Source organism: Castanea sativa, chromosome 9, assembly GCF_040712315.1.
Source record: "Castanea sativa cultivar Marrone di Chiusa Pesio chromosome 9, ASM4071231v1".
Lineage (NCBI taxonomy): Eukaryota > Viridiplantae > Streptophyta > Magnoliopsida > Fagales > Fagaceae > Castanea > Castanea sativa.
The window spans coordinates 44289990-44310753 of NC_134021.1; the positions used below are offsets into that span (position 1 = coordinate 44289990).

Consider the following 20764-nt stretch of genomic DNA (forward strand, 5'->3'; position numbering starts at 1 on the left):
TCTAAAATTTGTACAAAAAAGTGTCCTAAAATTGTAGAGTGGTAACTGGATTTAAAAAAAAAGATAAAAATATATATAGGTTGTGTTTGATATTGGCTTAAAAACCTACTTTATTTTATTCTTTAATTTATTTTTGTCATTGTTCAGTTTATTTTTGCTATTATTTATTAATTTTATTGTACTTTTTAGTACTATTTAGTATATTTGTGGATCTCACTGTACCATTTCAGCTACCTTTTAACTTTATTTACAGTACTTTCAACAAAAAGTTTTCAATTTCAGCTAAATAAACTGCCCTCAAACAGACTCTTAGAATGGTTTTGTTTTGCATTCTTTCTCCTGCCTCTAAGAAGGCTTTCAAAATATGAAAATATCGAGCAAATAGAAATCCAACTTAACTAAAATCCTAAAATGTTTTAAAAAATTGTTATCAATGTGTCAAGTAAGAACCATTATCTCACAAGAATCTTCTAAAAAAAATTATATCACAAGAAGATTAAGTGGATTAATTAATTATTATTAATTGTAATATATTCACAATTAAACCTTTTTAAAAAAAAGAAAAATCCACACAAACTTGTATTAAAGAAAACTCTTATGGTCCGTTTGGATTAAGGGGGGAGTAGAGTAGAGTAGAGTAAATTTAGCACAAAATTAGCCTATTTTTAGCCAACTCTACTCTACTCCCTCTCCTTTTCCCTCCATCCAAACAAGCCATTAAGAAATTACATCAATATGAACTAAAAAAGTAATAACTGATAGGACAGCTTCCATCCCCACCAAGAAAGGGTAAGAATTCTTCGTTCATCTAGCTAAGGCGTGGGCAACCCCATTTCTCTGCCACCTAACATGAGAGAAAGAACAAGTTCATAGCGAAATCATTATAGACTTACAGTCTTTTATTATATGACCAAAACTAGAGCGATCAAAAACATCTTCAGTTAAAGACTTGAACACAATTTCTGAATCACCTTCAATAATGCATTGCTGGAAGCCCAACTCCACTGCCAACAGAATTGCCCTCCTTGCTGCCATGGCCTCAATCATTTCCCCCCCTCCCGATGGCATACCAATCTTTTCTGCTAGGGACACCATTACCTCCCCCCTTTCATTTCGAACCACAATTCCTAACCCAGCTTCATCTAACTCAGTAAAGATTGCGCCATCATAATTTATTTGATAAGTGTCTGTCGGTGGTGGTTGCCATTCCTAGATTGTTGGTTTCTATTTTGGTGAGCTTTCGGCCTTCTTCACCTGGAATTCTGCTAGTGATTTTGAGGTAGCTTCGAACAACTTATCAGGAGATAGACTAGGTTCTTTGAAATGGCATTTGTTCCTCCTACACCAAGTGAACCATGCCAAAACCAGGAAGAGCTCCGCATTTTTTCCTTCGTGTCTAATTCTGCAGATCGGGTCCATGACTGAGCAAGAACGTTGGTGAAGGTTTCACAGCCCTTTGAACTAGGGACCCTAACTAATTTGTATTTTCTCACACTCCTATAAAGCGTGGATTGTTGTCTCTTCTGACTTACCACAGGCGGTGCATAATGGAGAGTCCACAACTTTCCTATGATACAAATTCTTCATCGTTGGTAATGATTCAGTGCAAGCTCGCCAACAAAAAATCTGCATTTTGTTTGGAATATTTAACTTCCAAATACCCTTCCAAAAATTTCTCTGAGTTGCCTGGTCTAAACCCAATGCTGCCTCTCTTCTTTCTATTTCTTCAAGTACTTGATACCCTATTTTCACCGAATAGTTGCCATCCTTGCTCTGTGGCCAGACTATGCAGTCTTCTTGCAATGTCGGACATAGTGGCATGGCTTTTATACGCTGGGCCAGCCAAGGGGAAATTAGCTGATCTATCAGCTGCCTATTCCATTCCCTTGTCTCCACATCAATGAGGCTAGACACTGTGCTATAATCTACAAACTCCTGGTTTTGAGTTGCTGCCTTCAAAGGAAACACTCCCGAAATCCATTTGTCATGAAATACATGGACTCTGCTTCCATCCTTAATCCTCCAAAGCATCCCTTCTTACACCACTTGCTTTGATAATACTTCACCACACATAGGATCCTTTAGAACTCTTTGCTTCAAAAACAAAACCTGATGGGAAATATTTTGTGCTAAACACCTTATAAAACAATGATGTCTTGTCAGTTAGCAACCTCCATACCTGTTTCACCAACATAGCTTTGTTAAACTTAGCCAAATCTTTGAAATCCATACCTCTGTCAGATTTTGGCTTGCATAATATTTCCCAATTTTTCCAATGGATTCTCCTTTGACCACCACGCTTTCCCCACCAAAACTTTCGTATTAGCATCTCAATATCATTACAAAGTCCCATCGGCAACATGAAACAACTCATTGCAAATTTGGGATAGCTTGGACTACCGATTTTAGCAACACCTCTCTACTTGCCTGTGACAAGAGCTTTTCTTTCCAACCTTGTAGTTTAGTCCACACTCTTTCTTTGATGTAATTTAGGCTTGCCTTTTTTTTTTCATTTCCACAACTATTGGCAAACCAAGGTATTTTTCATATTCCTTTATCTCCGGTACTCCAAGGAAATTTAAAATCTCCCTTTTCTTCTCTTCGACTACAGCTTTGCTGAAAAATAATGTAGTCTTGGTTCGGTTGATTTGTTGCCCCTTACTCATACTTGGATAGGATGTGTTGAAAGACTTGTAACTCCTCCATTCTTGCACGGCAAAATAGCAAACTGTCATCTGTAAAAAATAAGTGAGTAATCCGAGGTCCATTCTTACATAATGAGTAGCCTCTTATTAAGTTTTCCCTTTCTTCCTGTTGAAGCATTCTATTCAATCCTTCAGAACACAAAATAAAGAGATATGGGGAGAGTGGGTCTCCTTGTTTGATTCCCCATGTAGGATAAATATCTCCTTTCGGCTCACCATTTACCATAATAGAGTAAGAGACTGTGTCGATGCATTGAAAGATAAAGACTATCCATGTTTCACAAAAACCCATCTTTCTCATGACTCCAATCAGGAAACTTCACTCCACTCTGTCATATGCCTTGCTCATATCCAACTTCAAAGTTATAAAATCTGCATTTTTTCATTTTTGATTCTTCATCTAATGTAACATCTCAAAAGCCACTAAAATGTTGTCTGAAATAGCCTTATTTAATTGAAACGCACTTTGTGAGTCAGAGATAATGTAAGGTAAAACTTTTTTGAGTCTATTAGCAACAACTTTCGAAACCAATTTATAAATAATATTACACAAAGCAATAGGGCTAAAATATGAAACTCTAGATCGGTTCTTGACTTTTGGAATTAAAGTTATAAAAATACAGTTTATTGTGGATGCGATAGAACCTGTGTTTAGACAATTGATGACTGCTTGTGATACATCCTCCCCAATGGTTGTCTAGAATTTTTGGAAGAAAAGTAGAGGAAATCTATCAGGTTCTGGAGCTTTCAAAGGGTCCATTTGTTTCAAAGCTTCATCCCTCACAAATTCTATTGTTAACATATCATTCAAATCCAGTGTGATCAATGTGGGAATTGCTTCTAGAACATACTCCAGGTTAGAGGGATTGGTCGAATGGAAAAGCTCTTGATAATGGGTGACTAGGATCTGTGCAATCTCCTTCTCATCCGAGCACATCATGCCTTCAACATTCTATAATTCCTCAATCCGGTTTCTCCTATACCTGTGTGAAGCATGGTTATGAAAGAATCGTGTATTTTGATCCCCTTCATGTAACCACAAAGCCCTTGACCTTTGCTTCCACATTTTTTCTTCTTTTATCAACAATCCATTAATCTCCCATTTCAATCTGTGCACTCTATCCATTGACCCGCTCCTAACTGCCTCCTCATTGGTCGTCCTTAGTTGCTCCTTTTTTTCTTTCAATGACCAAGTGATGTTCCCAAAGTGTACACAACTCCATTGTTTGAGATTTGCCTGGCACTCTTTAATATTTCCTTCCACTTGATCAATCGAGCTCCCACTAACAGATCTCTCCCAAGCCAAAACAACCACTTCTCTACACCTCGGGTCCTCCAACCACATTTGCTCGAATCTCCAAGGTTTTCTTCATCTCTTTGGAATACCTTTCGGCAGGATGAGTATAGGCTTATGATCTAAAGACCCACACTCCAAATGTATCACCTTTGTGGTTGGGAACATCTCAATCCACTCCCACGATTGAAATCATGTACATGCACACACCCACAGGAGTGAATGCTTATTCTTCAATCGTCTTAGCTTAGTCCATGATTCATGATGAATATTCGTGTCTGGTTCACCATAGAATCTTGTAAATCTCCATTCATCTTCTTTTCCTTTATTCACAATGGCATCTCTGTGGTTAAAGGAATATGAATCCATTGTAAAATCACACTCCTTTTTCCACAAGACAGCCACTCCACCTCCTCTGTTTTCTCTAGATACCTCAACCAAACCACTAAATTTATATCGAACCTTGATTGTCTTTAGCCTAGCTTTATCAAGCCATGTTTCGGCTAAGAGCACGACTGATGGATCTTGTGCCCAAATCATATCTTTGAGCTTTTCCTCTGTCTGTGGGTTCCCAAGCCTATGACAGTTCCAACATATGAGATTCATTGTCCTTGGCAAGGCTGAACATTAGCCTTTGCCAATAAAATAAGGGTCGTCCCATCATCATGTGAAACTTGTTTTTTCTTCCTTGGCAACTCATGATCATCGATGTCCATGCTTGAAATTGTGAGGAGAAAGGTTTGTGGGATTCTGAATTCTTTGGCCGAAGGAGTCTTTTCCACGTTGGAGCAATGTACATATCATTCACCAAGGATTTTGCATTAGGTTTTGCTTGAGTAGGTGGCAAGTGAGGGGTGTCTTTTTTAGGGTTTTCACTTGACAAAGGCACGCGATGAGTGGACTCACTTAATAGCTCACGTGTATCCACTAAGGTCTATCATATTCCAGACTTTTCCGTCGCCTCATGGAACAAGCAATCCCAGATAATAGGCGTTTCATCAATAGCGTGTCCACCCTGATCACCTTTTTCCAAATAAAACTTCTTTAACTCCTGGTTTATCTCATTTATTTTCTCTGTGAAATACTCTCCTTGAATCGCAATTCCACCTCTGATTGAATGTCCGTCCAGACTGGCTTCCTTATTCGCATTAACTTCAGAAACACCCGTAACGGCTCCTTCATTAAGTGAGTTGTTTTGTAACTCTTCCCTCCGACATAGTAAGCACCACCTCTCGCCGCTGTTTGTGTTGCTCTTGGGTCAATCTTCTCCCCATTTACCCTCTATCTACCACCGGCCTTAAGTTTCTTTCTCCTTGTTTCATAATACCCTGGTACAACGATCACTGAGTTTTTGTGCATGGGCAGTGGTGAAGCACGTAACCACGAACCATTTTCTTGGTCTTCTTGTCATAGGGTGTCGTTGCTTTGTATTCAGTGTTACAGTCTTTGTCAAAGTGATTCAAGCAGCCACACCAATAAAAAAACATTTGGTAAACGTTCGTACTTGAAGGAGACCCACCCCTTCGATCCATCTTTTTGCGAAAAAACTCTTCCACGGCAGAAGGGAAGACTAACATCAATCCGAACCCTAATCCTCATGACTTCCCCCCTTTCAACTTCCCTGAGATTCACATCCTTCCTTACCTCTCCCACAGCTTCACAAAGCTTTTCAGCAACATCTTGACTCAAAAATTGGGTTGGGATATCATGTACATGCACCCACAAGGAAACATGGTCAAATACTAACTCCCATACTGGAATGCTATTATCATAGCGCTGGATCAATACTAAGTGTTTGTCAAAGCTCCACGGCTCCCCTTCAAAAATTCTTTCTACTTCTTCCTCATTGTCGAACACAAATAACAGAATATGGTTTCCCACATTGTGTACTTTGAAACCATTTTTTGACCTCCAAATGGAATTGAAGGTTTTAATTATGGCCTAAGTATTGAGCGCACGTTTTGTGAGAAATTTTGCTGCAATACTATAGTTTGGCATTTCCGTTGTCTTCTTGAATTGAAATTCTCCCCCTTCTCAGTCGTTCAATGACAAATTTTCCCACGATTGAGTAAGAGTATCCATGTTTCCCTACCAGAACTCAACAAGATCTCAGCGTTTCCCACAGCCCCAAAAAAAATTCCCTACAAAACCTACAAGTAACAATGTTACTTGAGATACTCAACAAAACCTCACAAGAAAGTGGACAACTAATTCTACAGTCCAAGAGAAAGGGGAGTCACTTTTCCTTAGCACCAAGAAACTGATTTTTCTATCTTCGTTGTACCTCACAATTAAACCTATTTAATTAATATATAAAAAAGAGTAATATAAAAGAGTAAATTTTCTATTACTGTGCTTAGAGTTTGGGCTAATATCAACCAGATTCAAAACATTTTAAAACAAGTCATTTTGATCCATAAAACTAACTTAGATTCTAAACACTATTCGGCCCATTAGTCATTTTTTTCAATTGTCTTACTTAGGGGACAAAGTTAGCTTTAAGAACCAAATTGGTCAGTTTTGAAATGTTTTAAACCTAATTAGTACTAATCTAAATCTCAGGATATATTAATAAAACTTAACCAGACATAAAAAAGTGAAATAAATAATATTTAAATATTAATAAAAATTCTCTAATTTTCATCTGCCTTAGGCTGTGTTTGGCTCGATGTAAAATGTTTTCTAAGTGTAAAATTTTTTCAGAGTAAAATATTTTTTGGAAATGATAATGTGCTCAGTTGTTTGGTTTGTGTTCAAGAAAATACACTAGAAAATAGTTTCCAGTGTTTGGTTTGCATGTAAAATGGTTATCGAAAAATATGTATAATCTGGCAAATACGACAGTCTCTCTCTCTCTCTCTCTCTCTCTCTCTCTCTCTCTCTCTCTCTCTCTCTCTCTCTCTCTCTCTCTCTCTCTCTCTGAGGTAGACGTTAGTAACCAAAATAACATTCCTCAAAATATGCGCCAAGCATATGAATTAGCTAAGCCAAGCCTTGAATGATTTCTTTCTTTTTTGAATCATCCCACTAAAATCATCTTACTCATCATATAATTTTCCTTTCTAACTAAACATTACTTTTTTGTACTAATGTTACACTACTCAATAACTTCTATTGAATTAATTTTAAAAATTCTATGGTTGATTTACAAGTTCTCGTTCTTCTTAACACACAAGACCAAATTTTATATGAATCAAATTTCACTTACAATTTGAGCCATAAACTCATGGTTTGGGTATAGTGTTGAAATACAAAAAAGTTGAAATTTAAATTCATCTCTAATTAACTTGAAAATTTGCAAGCATATAGAGTGAAAATGAAATCCACCGGTGGATTTGTCAAATATACATCCAATAAAAATTATTGAGTAGTGTAAACAATTCTAAAAGTTACATTAAATATAACTTAAACTACACACGCGAGCGTGTATGGGTTTCTAAACAAACATTACTTTTTTTTTTTTGAAACTAAATATTCATTTCATTCAAAAATAGTCAATACAACCAATACAAAGCTCAGGAAAAGACAGAAACCTACAAGGAAGAGTAACAAGATAGACCACAAACAAAACAGACCACAAACTAATTCCCTTAGCTGAAACTATCTATACCAAGAAGATTAGCTACAATCTCTGGTGTTGTACCAGTCCAGCTCTTCAAATCCCCAACTCTCTTGGCCTGTTGAGCAAGTTCATGGGCTATCTTGTTGCCATTCCTATTTATGTGTCTAGCCTCTGTCATCCTAAATTTGGACATTTCATGTATTATTTCTTAATGTATTAAGAAATAATGATTTTGTGTATTGATCTTGGTTGCTAGTTTGTTAGTACTATATGGATACTTATTTGGATTTTTTTCTTCTTCTTATACTTTAGCCCCCTAACTTGAAATCCTAGGTCCGCTCCTGTTTTGGGTAAGTGAAAAGTGAAAACTCATGCCCTTAAGGGGATTTGAAATTTCAAACACGTCCATCATCTCATACTTACAAGTTATGAGTGTGAAGGTGCCACTTCACCCAAAGTTCATTGGCATAATTTCTATTTGGTTAATGTAGTTGTAATAATTAATTAAAATTGATGTTGTCACAAAATTTAAGAGACAAATAATAAGAAAAATTCCAAACTTTTATACGATCAAACAAACAAAAAGAAAATAAATTTTTATACTTTCCAAAGCTTTGAAATGATTAAATTTTTCAATTTTTTTTATAGATATAAAATTTCAATCTTGTCTCAAACAAAGTTGGATCTGAAAAAATCAAAGATAGATGAATTTTCTTTTTCCTTTCAGCACTAATAAATTTTGGCTCTTTCATCTTAGAGAGACTCTCCATTTTTAGTATGTTGCTGCTTTTTTTCGTAGTGAAAATAATAATATAAATAACAAACGCAATAGCACTCCAGTTACTCGGGGTGTTTGGTAGAGTAGTTTGAGATGAGATTTTTGTAATTTTTTGAAATACGTGTAGGTGAAAAAGTATATGGAAATATATGTAATGTTGTTTAAAATGTAAAAAAGTGAGTTTGAACTCTAATACCAAACAGGCCAGATTCTAGACATATATTTTGTCCACAATCACATCCAAATTGGAAGAATTTTTTAAAACTTTTGTTTTTATGAATGAAGTTACTTCAGGAGTGTTTGAATTTGACACGTTTTTTTTTTTTTTTTCCTTTGTAAAGTAGAGGGCTGTTTTATTTGTACCAAAGCAATTTGATATACGCTTTACATAGAACTTCCAAGTCTTCCATATATTTGGGTTTAACTAACCTTTAATTAAATATTTGGGTTTCATGGCCTCTGAACCCATGTGGCTCTACCAATCCTCAAAATATTCTGATCCCATTGGGATAGTGGCATCCTTTTTATTTTTTTTTTAATAAGATAGAAATCAACATAAAAGAGCACTAAAAAACTACCATATGATTCATAAGCACTTTTTTTTTTTGGGTGAGAAAATGGTCTATAGACACTTAAGTAGGGATAAAAGTAACTCCAATCTGTTGTAGTGTGTATAACTCAGGTTATCTCCCTTTAATGGTATAAAAAAAAGTATGGATAAAAGAGATTTGACGGATAAATATTTTTTACACCAAAAATTATTTAGTACCTTGATGTGATGATAAAAAGTAAAAATTATGAAACGAAAATTATAAGTTAAAATTTTGTCTTATTAGTAAATAAAAAGGAATAAAAGATAGCTCCCCATAGACAATTAGACAAATTTGGCATACCATCCAAGACGGCAAGATAAGAACATTCAAATATCCTTTTATAATAGCATAATACTCTTAATAGTCTAGATTGTCCATTCAATCTTATCTAGTTATTTATGTGATAAAAAACTTTAGATAGTGACACTTTTTATTTAAAAGTTCACGTACCAGGATGGTTGGTAGCATATGTTATTGTCATTGAATGTCAAACTTTATTCTTTTTGTTATTTTGTTATTTTTTAATGACCTTAGAGCATTAACAGTAAAGGAGGTATAGTTGCTTTAGTTGCTTTGATATTGGGTGTTTTATAAAGTAAGTTGTTAAAATAAGTAAAGTTGCTAAAAGCTATAATTTTTAGCTCCCTTGTTGTGAATGCTCTTACAAGGAAAACTTTTATTTGTATGATTTTTTTATGGTAGCCTATGATCTTACAAGGAACACTTTTATTTGCTTGGGATGTAGGCATTTGTGATGCCATGTTGGCATGTGACTCAAAAATTGTAGTTGATGCGGTCTTGGGTTCTCACAGCCCACCAGTGAAGATTAATAATTGTTAACAATATAAAGTGAGAGAGAGACTGAATAATTTGTATATTAATGTGTATATAACAATGTATAATAGAGAGCCTTATATAGGCTAGGTATGTGTGCAGTATATAGGCTAAGTATGTGTGCAGTACAAGTAATATGAGTGAACTATAAGTACAGTATACTGGGCTAAGCCCAATGGGCTATACTAGTCTAAGCTATACACTAAAATCCCCCCTCAAACTCAAGGTGGCAAGGAGGAAGCCAACTAGAGTTTGGATATAAGATCTTGAAGACGACTCGGCGGGTGAGTCTTGGTAAAGATATCAGCAGGCTGGTCAGCAGAGAAGATGGAGAACAACTTGAGATTTCCTTTCTTGAGATGTTGGCGAGTGATGTGACAGTCGATCTCAATGTGCTTGGTGCGTTCATGGAAGACATCATTATGAGCAATGTAGATAGCACTAGGATTGTCACAATAAAGAGGAGTGTCAGTGGGCTGTGAAGCATCCATGTCAGCTAAGAGCCAGTGAAGCCAGACAAGCTCGCAGGTGGTGTCAGTAAGGGCATGATACTCAGAGTCAGTACTGGAATGGGAAACCACATCCTGCTTCTTGCTACGCCATGAGACAAAAGAAGTACCCAACAAGAAACAAAAACCTGTGATAGAGCATCGATCAGTCGAATCACCTACCCAGTCTGCATCTGAATAAGCATGAAGCTCAAGAGAAGATCGAGAAGCGTAATGGAGACCATGATAAAGTGTGCCCTTGACATATCGGAGAATCCGAAGAATGGCTGCATAGTGGACAGAATGAGGGGCATCCATAAACTTACTAACCATACCCACAGTGTGTGAAATATCCGGATGAGTAACAGTGAGATAGATCAGACTACCAACCAACTGACGATAGCGAGTAGCATCTAATATAGGTTCACCATCCAAGGGTGTGAGCTTTGCATTGTATTCCAAGGGAGTGGAAACAGTCTTGTTGTGGGTGATATTAGCTTTGAAGAGAAGATTATAAGCATATTTAGCTTGGGAAAGATAGTATCTATCAAAGGAGGAGGTAACCTCAAGCTCAAGAAAATAGCTGAGAATGCCCAAGTCTTTCATCTCAAAATGCTGACTAAGGAAGTGCTGAAGAGAGCAGATACCTGCAGAATCATCTCTAGTAATAATCATATCATCAACATAAAGAAGAATAAGAGTGATACCAACAGAGGATCTTTGGACAAAGAGAGCAGTGTCATGAGGACTCGAAGTGAAACCCTGCTGAGCAACAATTGAACTAAACTTTTCAAACCAAGCTCGAGGAGCCTGCTTGAGGCCATAAAGAGCACAACGAAGGCAGCAAACTTGACAGCCTGAGTGTAGATAGCCAGGGGGTGGTTACATGTACACTTCTTCTTGGAGGTCTCTATTGAGGAAACCATTCTTCACATCCATTTGATAAAGAGGCTAGTGGCGAACAGCAGCCACAGCAATGAGACATCGGACAGATGTAAGGCGAGCAACTGGAGCAAATGTTTCCTCATAGTCAATGTCATACTCCTGAATAAAACCCTTGGCAACGAGGCGAGTCTTGTACCGTTCAACAGATCCATCAGCCTTGGTCTTGATCTTGTAAACCCACCTACAACCCACTACAGACTAACCAAGAGGCAAATTAACCATATCCCAAGTGTGATTCTTATGAAGGGCATCTAGTTCTTCGTTTATATCTTGCTGCCAAAGAGGGTCATTATGGGTCTCACGATAGGTGTGAGGTTCATAAAGGGTGGCAAGAGCAAAATAGCAGTGATAATCAACGATAATCAGTGACAATCAGCTTAGGTGACATGGATGCTCCACAGCCCACTGCCACTCCTCTTTATTGTGACAATCGTAGTGCTATCTACATTGCTCATAATAATGTCTTTCATGAATGCACCAAGCACATTGAGATCAACTGCCACATCACTCGCCAGCATCTCAAGAAAGAAAATCTCAAGTTATTCTCCATCTCCTCTGCTAATCAACCTGCTGATATCTTCACCAAGACTCACCCGCCGAGTCGTCTTTGAGATCTTATATCCAAACTCCAATTGGCTTCCTCCTTGCCCCCTCAAGTTTGAGGGGGGATGTTAGTGTATAGCTTAGACTAGTTTAGCCTATTAGGCTTAGCCCAGTATACTGTACTTGTAGTTCACTCATATTACTTGTATTGCACACATACCTAGCCTATATAAGGCTCTCTATTGTACATTGTTATATACACATTAATATACAAACTATTCAGTCTCTCTCTCACTTTATATTGTTAACAATAATGTTATAGAGGGGATTCAGCTCAAACTGCAGGACTTTAGATCAGCTCAAATATCTCACGTGAAGTGACAAGCTAACCGTTCAACTCATATCTTGGCACAATTTGTTAAGGGTATTGATAATTATGTAACTTGGATAGAGGAGAACCTTTATATTATTAAGTCTATCTTGGCTCAAAATGTATTGTTTTTATCTTTTTCTCAATGAAAGTTGCTATCTTCTTATTAAAATAAAAAAATACTAATGGAAAGCAATGACACAAAGAACACGATATTACAAGGAAGGACCATGTTTATTGTTGCAAATTCACACTTGACAGTCGACACTGCCTAGAAACGTGACTTTAACTTACGATTTCCAACTTAAAACTTTAACTTAAATGCACATTTTCAGATGTGTTAAGTAGTTGTGTGAAACAAGTTTTCACGGCAAAGAAAACCTCAAATAAGTAGAAGGGAATATTACAAGGATTTGAAATAGTGAGAACTCTACTTCTAGTCATTGTATTTCTCTTTTTCTTTTTTCTTTTTTCTTTTTAAATAAAGCCATTATATTACCTGAAGGAATTGCTAAGAAGCAATAAAATTATTGTATTATTACCTAAACAATACAATGCCTACTTAAGTAACTTAACAAATCATTACCCATTTCCCTTTTTGTTTTACTGTAAAATTTTGGCGAACATTAGTATGAGTGTCCAAGCTTGACACATGAACAATTTTGACATGTGTGACTAATTATTAGGTATTTAAGAAGTAAAGTGATATGGTATACTCATTTCTTTCATTAAATGATAAATTCCTTCTATAAATTTAATTAAAATGATTTATTATCATGTTGGAGAAGAGAGTACCATGTCATTATGATTGAGATGTAGTGAATAGAAGTTAGTGTATTTTATTAAATATGACTAATTTATTTAGTTTGGGTACACATATAGATTGATAACTTTTATAAAAAATTATTAGGTATTTTTAGAGTTTAATGACGTGGTATTCCATCATTTCACATGAATTATAGATTTCATCTTAGTTTAATTAGTAAGATCCAATATCATATGAAAGGATCCCCTCAAAAAAAAAATGATATGAAAGGAGTGGGTATTATATTATTGTATCTTGATAGTAATAACTCAATTTTTGGTTCATGCGTCCACGTTTTGCGTTTGGACGTTTCAGCCTGTTTTTTTTATTTTTTTATCCAACACCTATTTTGCACTGTTCATGGAACATAAACAGTTTAAATAGACAAATGAATAGTAACCACAGAGTGAACAGTATGTTTTTTTTATTATATTTAATTTTTAATTTTCAGCAAAATAAGCAGTATCTAAACTCACCATTTATGATTGGATCTTTTATTCAGACTAAGTAGAAAAAAAGCACCATATCACTAACTTTTGGGAGTACATAAATGGTAGTATAACTTTTTAAACTAGTGATGATTCTTTTTCAAGATATACAGCGACTACGGAACCAAACATCCAATCTTTGTGGTCAATTGGATCTAAAAAAGAAGCCTGCAGTAGTTGGGACTTGAACATAATGGATCAGTGGCGCACCAAAGGTTGTAAAATGCTATAAAATAAGAATAATGCTACCGTAATAACATTTTTACTGCAAATTTTATATACATGATAACAGTGACGGAGCTATACTTGGACGTGGGGGACAATGCCCTCACCTCCAAATTTTTTCAAATTTTTTTTAGTGTGTGTATATGTATATGTATGTATGTATTAATTTTAGTAATTTGTTTTAATAAATTTGCACTTTGCCCCTTTCAACAATATTATTGATTTTTTTAAAGGCTATAAAAAATTTTATTGATCTAAAATCTGAAATAAATTTAACAAACTCAACAACAAAATTTACCAATAGCAAACTTAAATCCACACAACACCCCAAAACAAACCCACACAAGACAAAAAAAAAATAAAATAAAATAAAAAATTCCTAAGCCAATTCTAATTAGTTTAAGTGAACATCCACACACATCTGACAACACGCAAGACCAAAAAAAAAAAACTAAATTTCTAAATGAATGCTTATTTGGAATTCTCAAATGAGACTTTTCCCTTCTCTAACTCCAAGTCTTAACTCCGTCCCTGATAAGTTGTAATTGGTTTTTATCTGAGCCTAATAGCATCATTTATTTTACTAATAATAATCAACTATTTAAAATTTGTTATAAAATTATTGTGATGGTAACATAAAATAACTCTTTTGATTTTTCTGTTTTTCGGATTTCTTCTCACATGGTCTCCATCATGCATGGGTTCAATCAACCACGTTTAAGCGGCCGTCCCAAATTTTAGGATTTATCTTTTTGGACCGGTAGCGTAGGTACCAGTTTAGACCCCAAAATGGCAACAATGTCGGACTATCTTTTCTTCTTCTTTTTTGGTTAAATCTTTTTAAAGTCGGACTATCTTTTATGAAGAATAATAGCGAGTTTGATACTGACAAGTGACAACTACTTTTCTTTTAATGGTCATTATCAAAATACTTCACTTGATTCACTCCCATTCACCATCGTTCTTACTTTCTTGATGAAGAGGTTTTAATCTCCATCACTAAAATTAAAATACTACAATAGAAGTCTAGAATCACTACTTTGTCACCGTCATTCTTTCAAAACTTGGCGTCATCTTTTTTATCAGTGTCTAGTGTGTGTGCAAGTGTTACATGATTCTCATTATAAATACACCCGATGCTCGCTCATAACTCTTCATCAACCATTACTTAAGCCTCTTTGATTCAATATGGCTCCATCTCTTTCTCCAAAAATGCTTCTCCTAGCCACAGTTGCGCTTTTTCTTATTAACATGCCTGCTTCATATGAGGCTAGGAGGATCCCCCAAGGAGAAGGCCAAGTGCCTCCAATATCTGTGTTCATGTCCAGTCCTCCCACCACCACTGGCTACACCCCTCCTTCATGGATCAGCCATAAGGCCTTTGCCAATGATCATTTGCTACGCGGACAGCTTCTTAAGGGTCCTGTCATGCCATCGGCTCCAAATCCAGGCACCTATATCCCATCTTCAACAAGCACTTTGGAGAGTGATAACGCTGCACCAATGCTAGGCTCACTGCAGAAGAGCCCTCCTCCTCCCCTTATGCCCTACGAAGGCACCTCCATCCCCTAGTGCCCAAAGGAATTTTATTGCATATGGATTATGTATGTATGTTTGGGTTTATCTTTGAGTCTCTAATGATGGATATATATGTCTGTGCCTTTGAGACTCTTTATGTATGTGTGTATGTTTGAGTTTATCTTTGATTATGTGAGATGATGGGAATATATGTATGTGCTTTGACACTATGTTGTTGTTGGATATATTTTAACAATTTACTTTTGTGATTAACAAAAAGGAATAACATACTGATCTAAATATAAACAATAACACAAATAGATGTGATAGACAAAAGTAATAAATAGATACTGTATATATAAGAAGAAATCTACAAACAATTAAAAACTCACAGACCAAATGCGTGAAGGATGAATGAATCAGATTAAGTCTTGTATTTGACACAATCTCCTTAAATCAGATTTCGCCCCTCACACAATCTATAGTACTTTGAGACTCACGGACATCTGCCTCCCAAGATGAAATAATCTACAACACGAAGAAGAAGCACACAAGGTCTGTGCTCTGCGAACTACACTATGTCTCTTTCTCTCTCTTTGACTCAAATGAATGCACAAAATATTTTCCCTTTGGAAGAGTTTTTCTAAAAAAAAAATTTCTGAATAAGGGACTATGAAAATATACGTTACTGAACGGACATATTGTTTCAAAAATAACTGCTGTATACAGACTTACTGACTTAAAAAATAAAATAATAAAATAATATTATTAATTGGATAAGTGGGTCCAATCCACACATGCATAAAACCCAACCCAATATCTAGTCCAAAACTCATATTTCTCTATCATTTCCAATGTGGGACTCAAGGATTTTCACCACTTTAATATCATGTTCAAGTGGTCATATTATGAGTCAATTTCTTATTCACTCCATACTATTTTTCTAACAATCCTCCACGTGAATGAAAATTGATAAAACATAATGCAAATGATGATGCAAACACAGAAAGAGTAGAAGAAAAGTTACTATATCGAGAGAAGTAGCTTTTGGCTTTGAAATTTCCTTTATGAAAGGCTATTGGATGTACTGGCTAACCAATGAACATGATGTCTTGAACTATTCAATCATTTGTACATACCAAGACAATAGAATTCACATAGCTCCTTTTCGAACATATTTCGTTCATATAGTTATGTTCATTTCAGCCCTAAACATATCCTGGTAAATTCATGAAGTGTTTTAGAGAATTTAGCCTTAAAACTCTCATGAAAGCAGTCCACTTCACACTCATATAGGTGACTCTTATTAAGAGTATCCTGCTATACCCCACTTGGTTTTTCAAGATATAAGAATCATTAAAAGCAAAGTTTACCTTAAACATCGCTTACAGGCATCACTATTTCATCGTAAGAACGGGTGGGAGATGTTATCTCCATAGTGATAAAACTAGTCTCCACGATTCGGTTGTCCCTTTGAACTTAGATCTTAGGATCTCCAGTCAGCTAGGTTTGGTTGTCATTCCGGAGACTTTTATGTCATAGGTTTTAATCTCATTCCCCTCAATAAGTAATTTACTTGCTCTCTACTCAAACCTTTGGTTAATGGATCCGCTATATTTTCTTTCGACTTTATGAAGTCAATGGAAATAATTTTATTAGAGAGCAACTGTCTCACGGTATTATGTCTTCAAAATATACGTCGAGACTTACCGTTGTACATATGACTATGTGTTCTATCAATAGCTGATTTGCTATCATAATGTATGCAAATAGAGGGCACAGGTTTCATCCATATTGGCATATCCTCCAGGAAGTGACGAAGCCAGTCTAGTTCTTCTCTTGCTTTGTCCAATGCGATAAATTATGATTCCATTGTGGACCTAACAATGTATGTTTGTTTAGAAAACTTCCAAGATACCGCTGCACCACCTTGCTGACAGAATATGCTATGTCTGGTCTATTACAGTTCATTATATACATAAAATTGCCTATTATTCTCAAGTATTCCAATTGAGATATTCCTTACCCTTTATTCTTAGATGTAAATTTACATCTATAGGTATTCTCATTGAATTGTCATCATATTTCTTGAATTTCTCAAAAACTTTCTTAACATAATGTGATTGAGATAAAACAAGTACATTAGATTTTCTTTAAATCTTCATTCCTAGTATCACATCTGCAACACCTAAATCTTTCATGTCGAACTCACCAGTCAACATTCTCTTAGTAGCTTTAATATATCATTATTGCTACCTATAATGAGCATATCATCAACATGGAGACACATAATGACAGCCATTTGCGGTATCTTTAATATACACACATTTGTTACACTCATTGATTCTAAACCCATTTGACATCATTGCATTGTCAAATTTCTCATGTCATTGCTTTGGAACTTGCTTTAATTCATAAAGAGATTTAACAAGTCTGCACACTTTCTTTTCTTGACCAAGAACAATGAACCCATCAGGTTGTTCCATATAAATCTCCTCATTTAATTCATCATTTAAGAATGTAATTTTTACATCCATTTGATATATTTCTAGGTTATGCAACGCTGCAATAGCCATCAACATCTGAATGGATGTTATTTTTGTAACATGTGAATATGTGTTTAAAAATATCCACACCTTCCTTTTATTTGTAACCCTTTACAACAAGTTTTGCCTTGTACTTGTCAATAGATTCATCAGCTTTAAGTTTCCTCTTGAATATCCATTTATATCTTAAAGGTTTACAGCCTGGTGGAAGATCCACTAGTTCCCATTTATGATTTTGTAAGATGGATTCAATCTCACTATTGACAGCTTCTTTCCAAAAAGGTGTCTCAAGTGTAGAAATAGCTTCCTTGAAAATTCGGACCAAACGATTTGACGTTTTAACCCTGTTACTACGTTTAGACTCAACCTCATTCCTCTCTTCCATCAACTCTTGATCATGAGAGGTACTAGACGTAGATTCAAAGTTTCTCTTAAGAGAACTTGATATTTGTGTGGATTTGCAAATAAATATTTCTTAAAAAAATACTGCATTCCTTGATTCAATAATGGTATTCACATTAATGTCAGGTACGTTAGATTTATGAATTAGAAACCGATATGCATTGTTATTATGAGCATAACAAATGAAAACACAATCCACTGATCTTGATCCTATCTTTATGCTTTAGGAATCGGGACAACCACCTTTGCCAAACACCCCCACACCTTTAAGAACTGATAGGAAGGTTTTTTACCTTTCCATAATTCATATGGTGTCTTCTAGGTTTTCTTTCTAGGCAATTTATTAAGAATATAATTTGCGGAAAAAATAGCTTCCCCCCACAAGTTTTGTGGTAAACCGGAACTTATTAACATCTCATTCATCATTTCTTTAAAGGTTCTATTTTTTCTTTCAGCAACTCCATTTTGTTGAGGTGAATAAGGTGCAATGGTTTGATGAACAATACCATTGCTAAACAGAACTCACCAAAAAGTGATTCATATTCCCCACCTCTATCACTCCCTAGAGCCTTAATCTTTTTGTTGAGTTGATTCTTAACCTCATTCTTATATTGCATGAATACCTCAATTACCTTATCCTTACTCCTTAGCAAATACACATAACAATATCTAGTACAATCATCTATGAAAGTGATGCAATATTTATTACCACCTCTAGTTTGTACAGATTCCATGTCACATACATCACTATGTATTAAATCTAGAGGTTCAATGCTTCTTTCAACTGATTTAAAATATACTCTAGTCATATTAGCTTCCACACAAGTTTCACATTTATGATCAAAATCAATTTCAAATTTAGGCAATAAATTTAAATTGATTTGTCTATGTAAAGTATGATAATTAACATGGCCCAATCTACCATATCATACATTAGATGACTCAAGCACGTAAACAGAAGATGTACTCTTATTATTATCAATAGTAGGTAAAGCAGTCATTACATTCATCGTAAACAAGCCATTGCTCAAATATCATTTGCCCACATACATTCCGCTCTAAGAAATGCAAATTGACCTAAAATTCATTGACACTTCCTTGTTTAACAATTAAATGAATAAAGCATAAAAAGGGGCAATAGTATTAATCATAACAAAGTTTTTGAAACTTTATTCCACTCACAATTCTAAAAAATTCACAGGAGAATGAAAATTATAATCCATATTACAAACATCATACAAACAATTTTAGAAATTGGGGAGAGAAGGTTTGCAGGATGGAAGAATCTTTAAATGACCAAAAAGAGGGAGGGTCACTTTGACAAGAAAACACTTCGTCTTCCACTCCTATTTATTTTATGTCGTAATTTACGATGCATACTCATGTAACCAAGAAGCTGGAGATACTTCAAAAGCACTTTCTACGGGGAGGAATTGGGGACACCAAAAAATTACACCTAGTGGATTAGAGAGTGTTTTGCTCTCCACTGTAAAAGGGTGAATTGGGTGGTTGGAATTTTAGTTTTTTCAATCAAGTCCACTTAAGGGATGTGACTTTGGAGATCTAAAGTTGGAAAAGGATCATCTTTCCCCTTCTCTAATAGTGAAAATCAAGTTTTGTGGAGACCAACAAAGAGTGGGGCATTTGAGGGTCGTTCATGTTAAAATGCCCTCAAGAGCTCTATAAGCCACATTTTCCCATGGAAAAAGCATATAGGGTGCTAGGACCCCAGAAATAGTTACTTTTTTTCCAAGGACAACAATGAAAAAAAATACTGACAATTGATAATTTCCGTAAGAGAGATTCGTTGATAGTTGATAAATGATAAGTGTTGAATGTACAAGAGGATCAGAAAATTAAATGAAGTAGAATGACCAAATACGGTAGTAAAAATAGAAGTTCAGCTTTTCATTGAATCCAGTGACTCAACATAGGAGAAATTATATAAAATGCCAACATTACCATAGTACTAACAAGTATTACAATATAATAAAATTTCTATTCCACAGTTTCGTTACAATTGAAAAGTAAGAAAAATTATCACATAATTGGACTTCTTTTGTGAAAATTCACTGGTTGTTTTATACTCTTTTTTTTTTTTTTTTTATTGAATATGAAAACTTTATTTCACAGAAGAGGAACATAGTCCATCTCCATCCAAAACTCCAAATGCAGGGAGAGGAATGGAAGAGATGGGAGGTGTTCCTCTAACATTACGATCACTTGCTCAGAAAGTAGAAACAATTGGAAGATCACTTACAAGTTCAGAGCACTAAAAAACCAGTTCCTTTCTTTCCTGATCTGGGAAACATCATCTGTAGCGGATAGGTTGAAACTCTATAATAGAAATAAACTCTATAAAAAAAAAAAGGGTTGAAATAAAAATAAAAGAGCACTAAAAAACCAGTTCATTTCTTTCCTGACCTAAAAACACCTAAGAAGGAATAAGAGATGGAAGTGAGCCTCGGCAAATTATTGGGTAAAATATTAGCCTCTCTATGGAGAATTTGATAGCATAGGAGACGAAGACAACTGGATACAAAAATTATAATATCCTAAATAATAAATAAAAAGTAGACCTGAAAGCCCAATTCCCAAACTCATCAGCACCATATTTATCCTGTCCCAGCCCAAGTTATATGAACAATTTCTGTTTATTGCAAATACC

The 20764-nt window shown here is 35.3% G+C and overlaps 1 long non-coding RNA gene across 1 annotated transcript in view; it reads right to left on the minus strand.

Annotated features, from left to right (window-relative positions):
- Positions 1 to 20366, minus strand: part of LOC142610527 (uncharacterized) — a 34265-nt gene extending 13899 nt beyond the window's left edge. The window contains exon 1 of the long non-coding RNA XR_012839829.1: positions 20357 to 20366. This is a non-coding gene — a long non-coding RNA (uncharacterized LOC142610527). The remainder of the gene's footprint in view (positions 1 to 20356) is intronic.
- Positions 20367 to 20764: the final 398 nt, after the last annotated feature.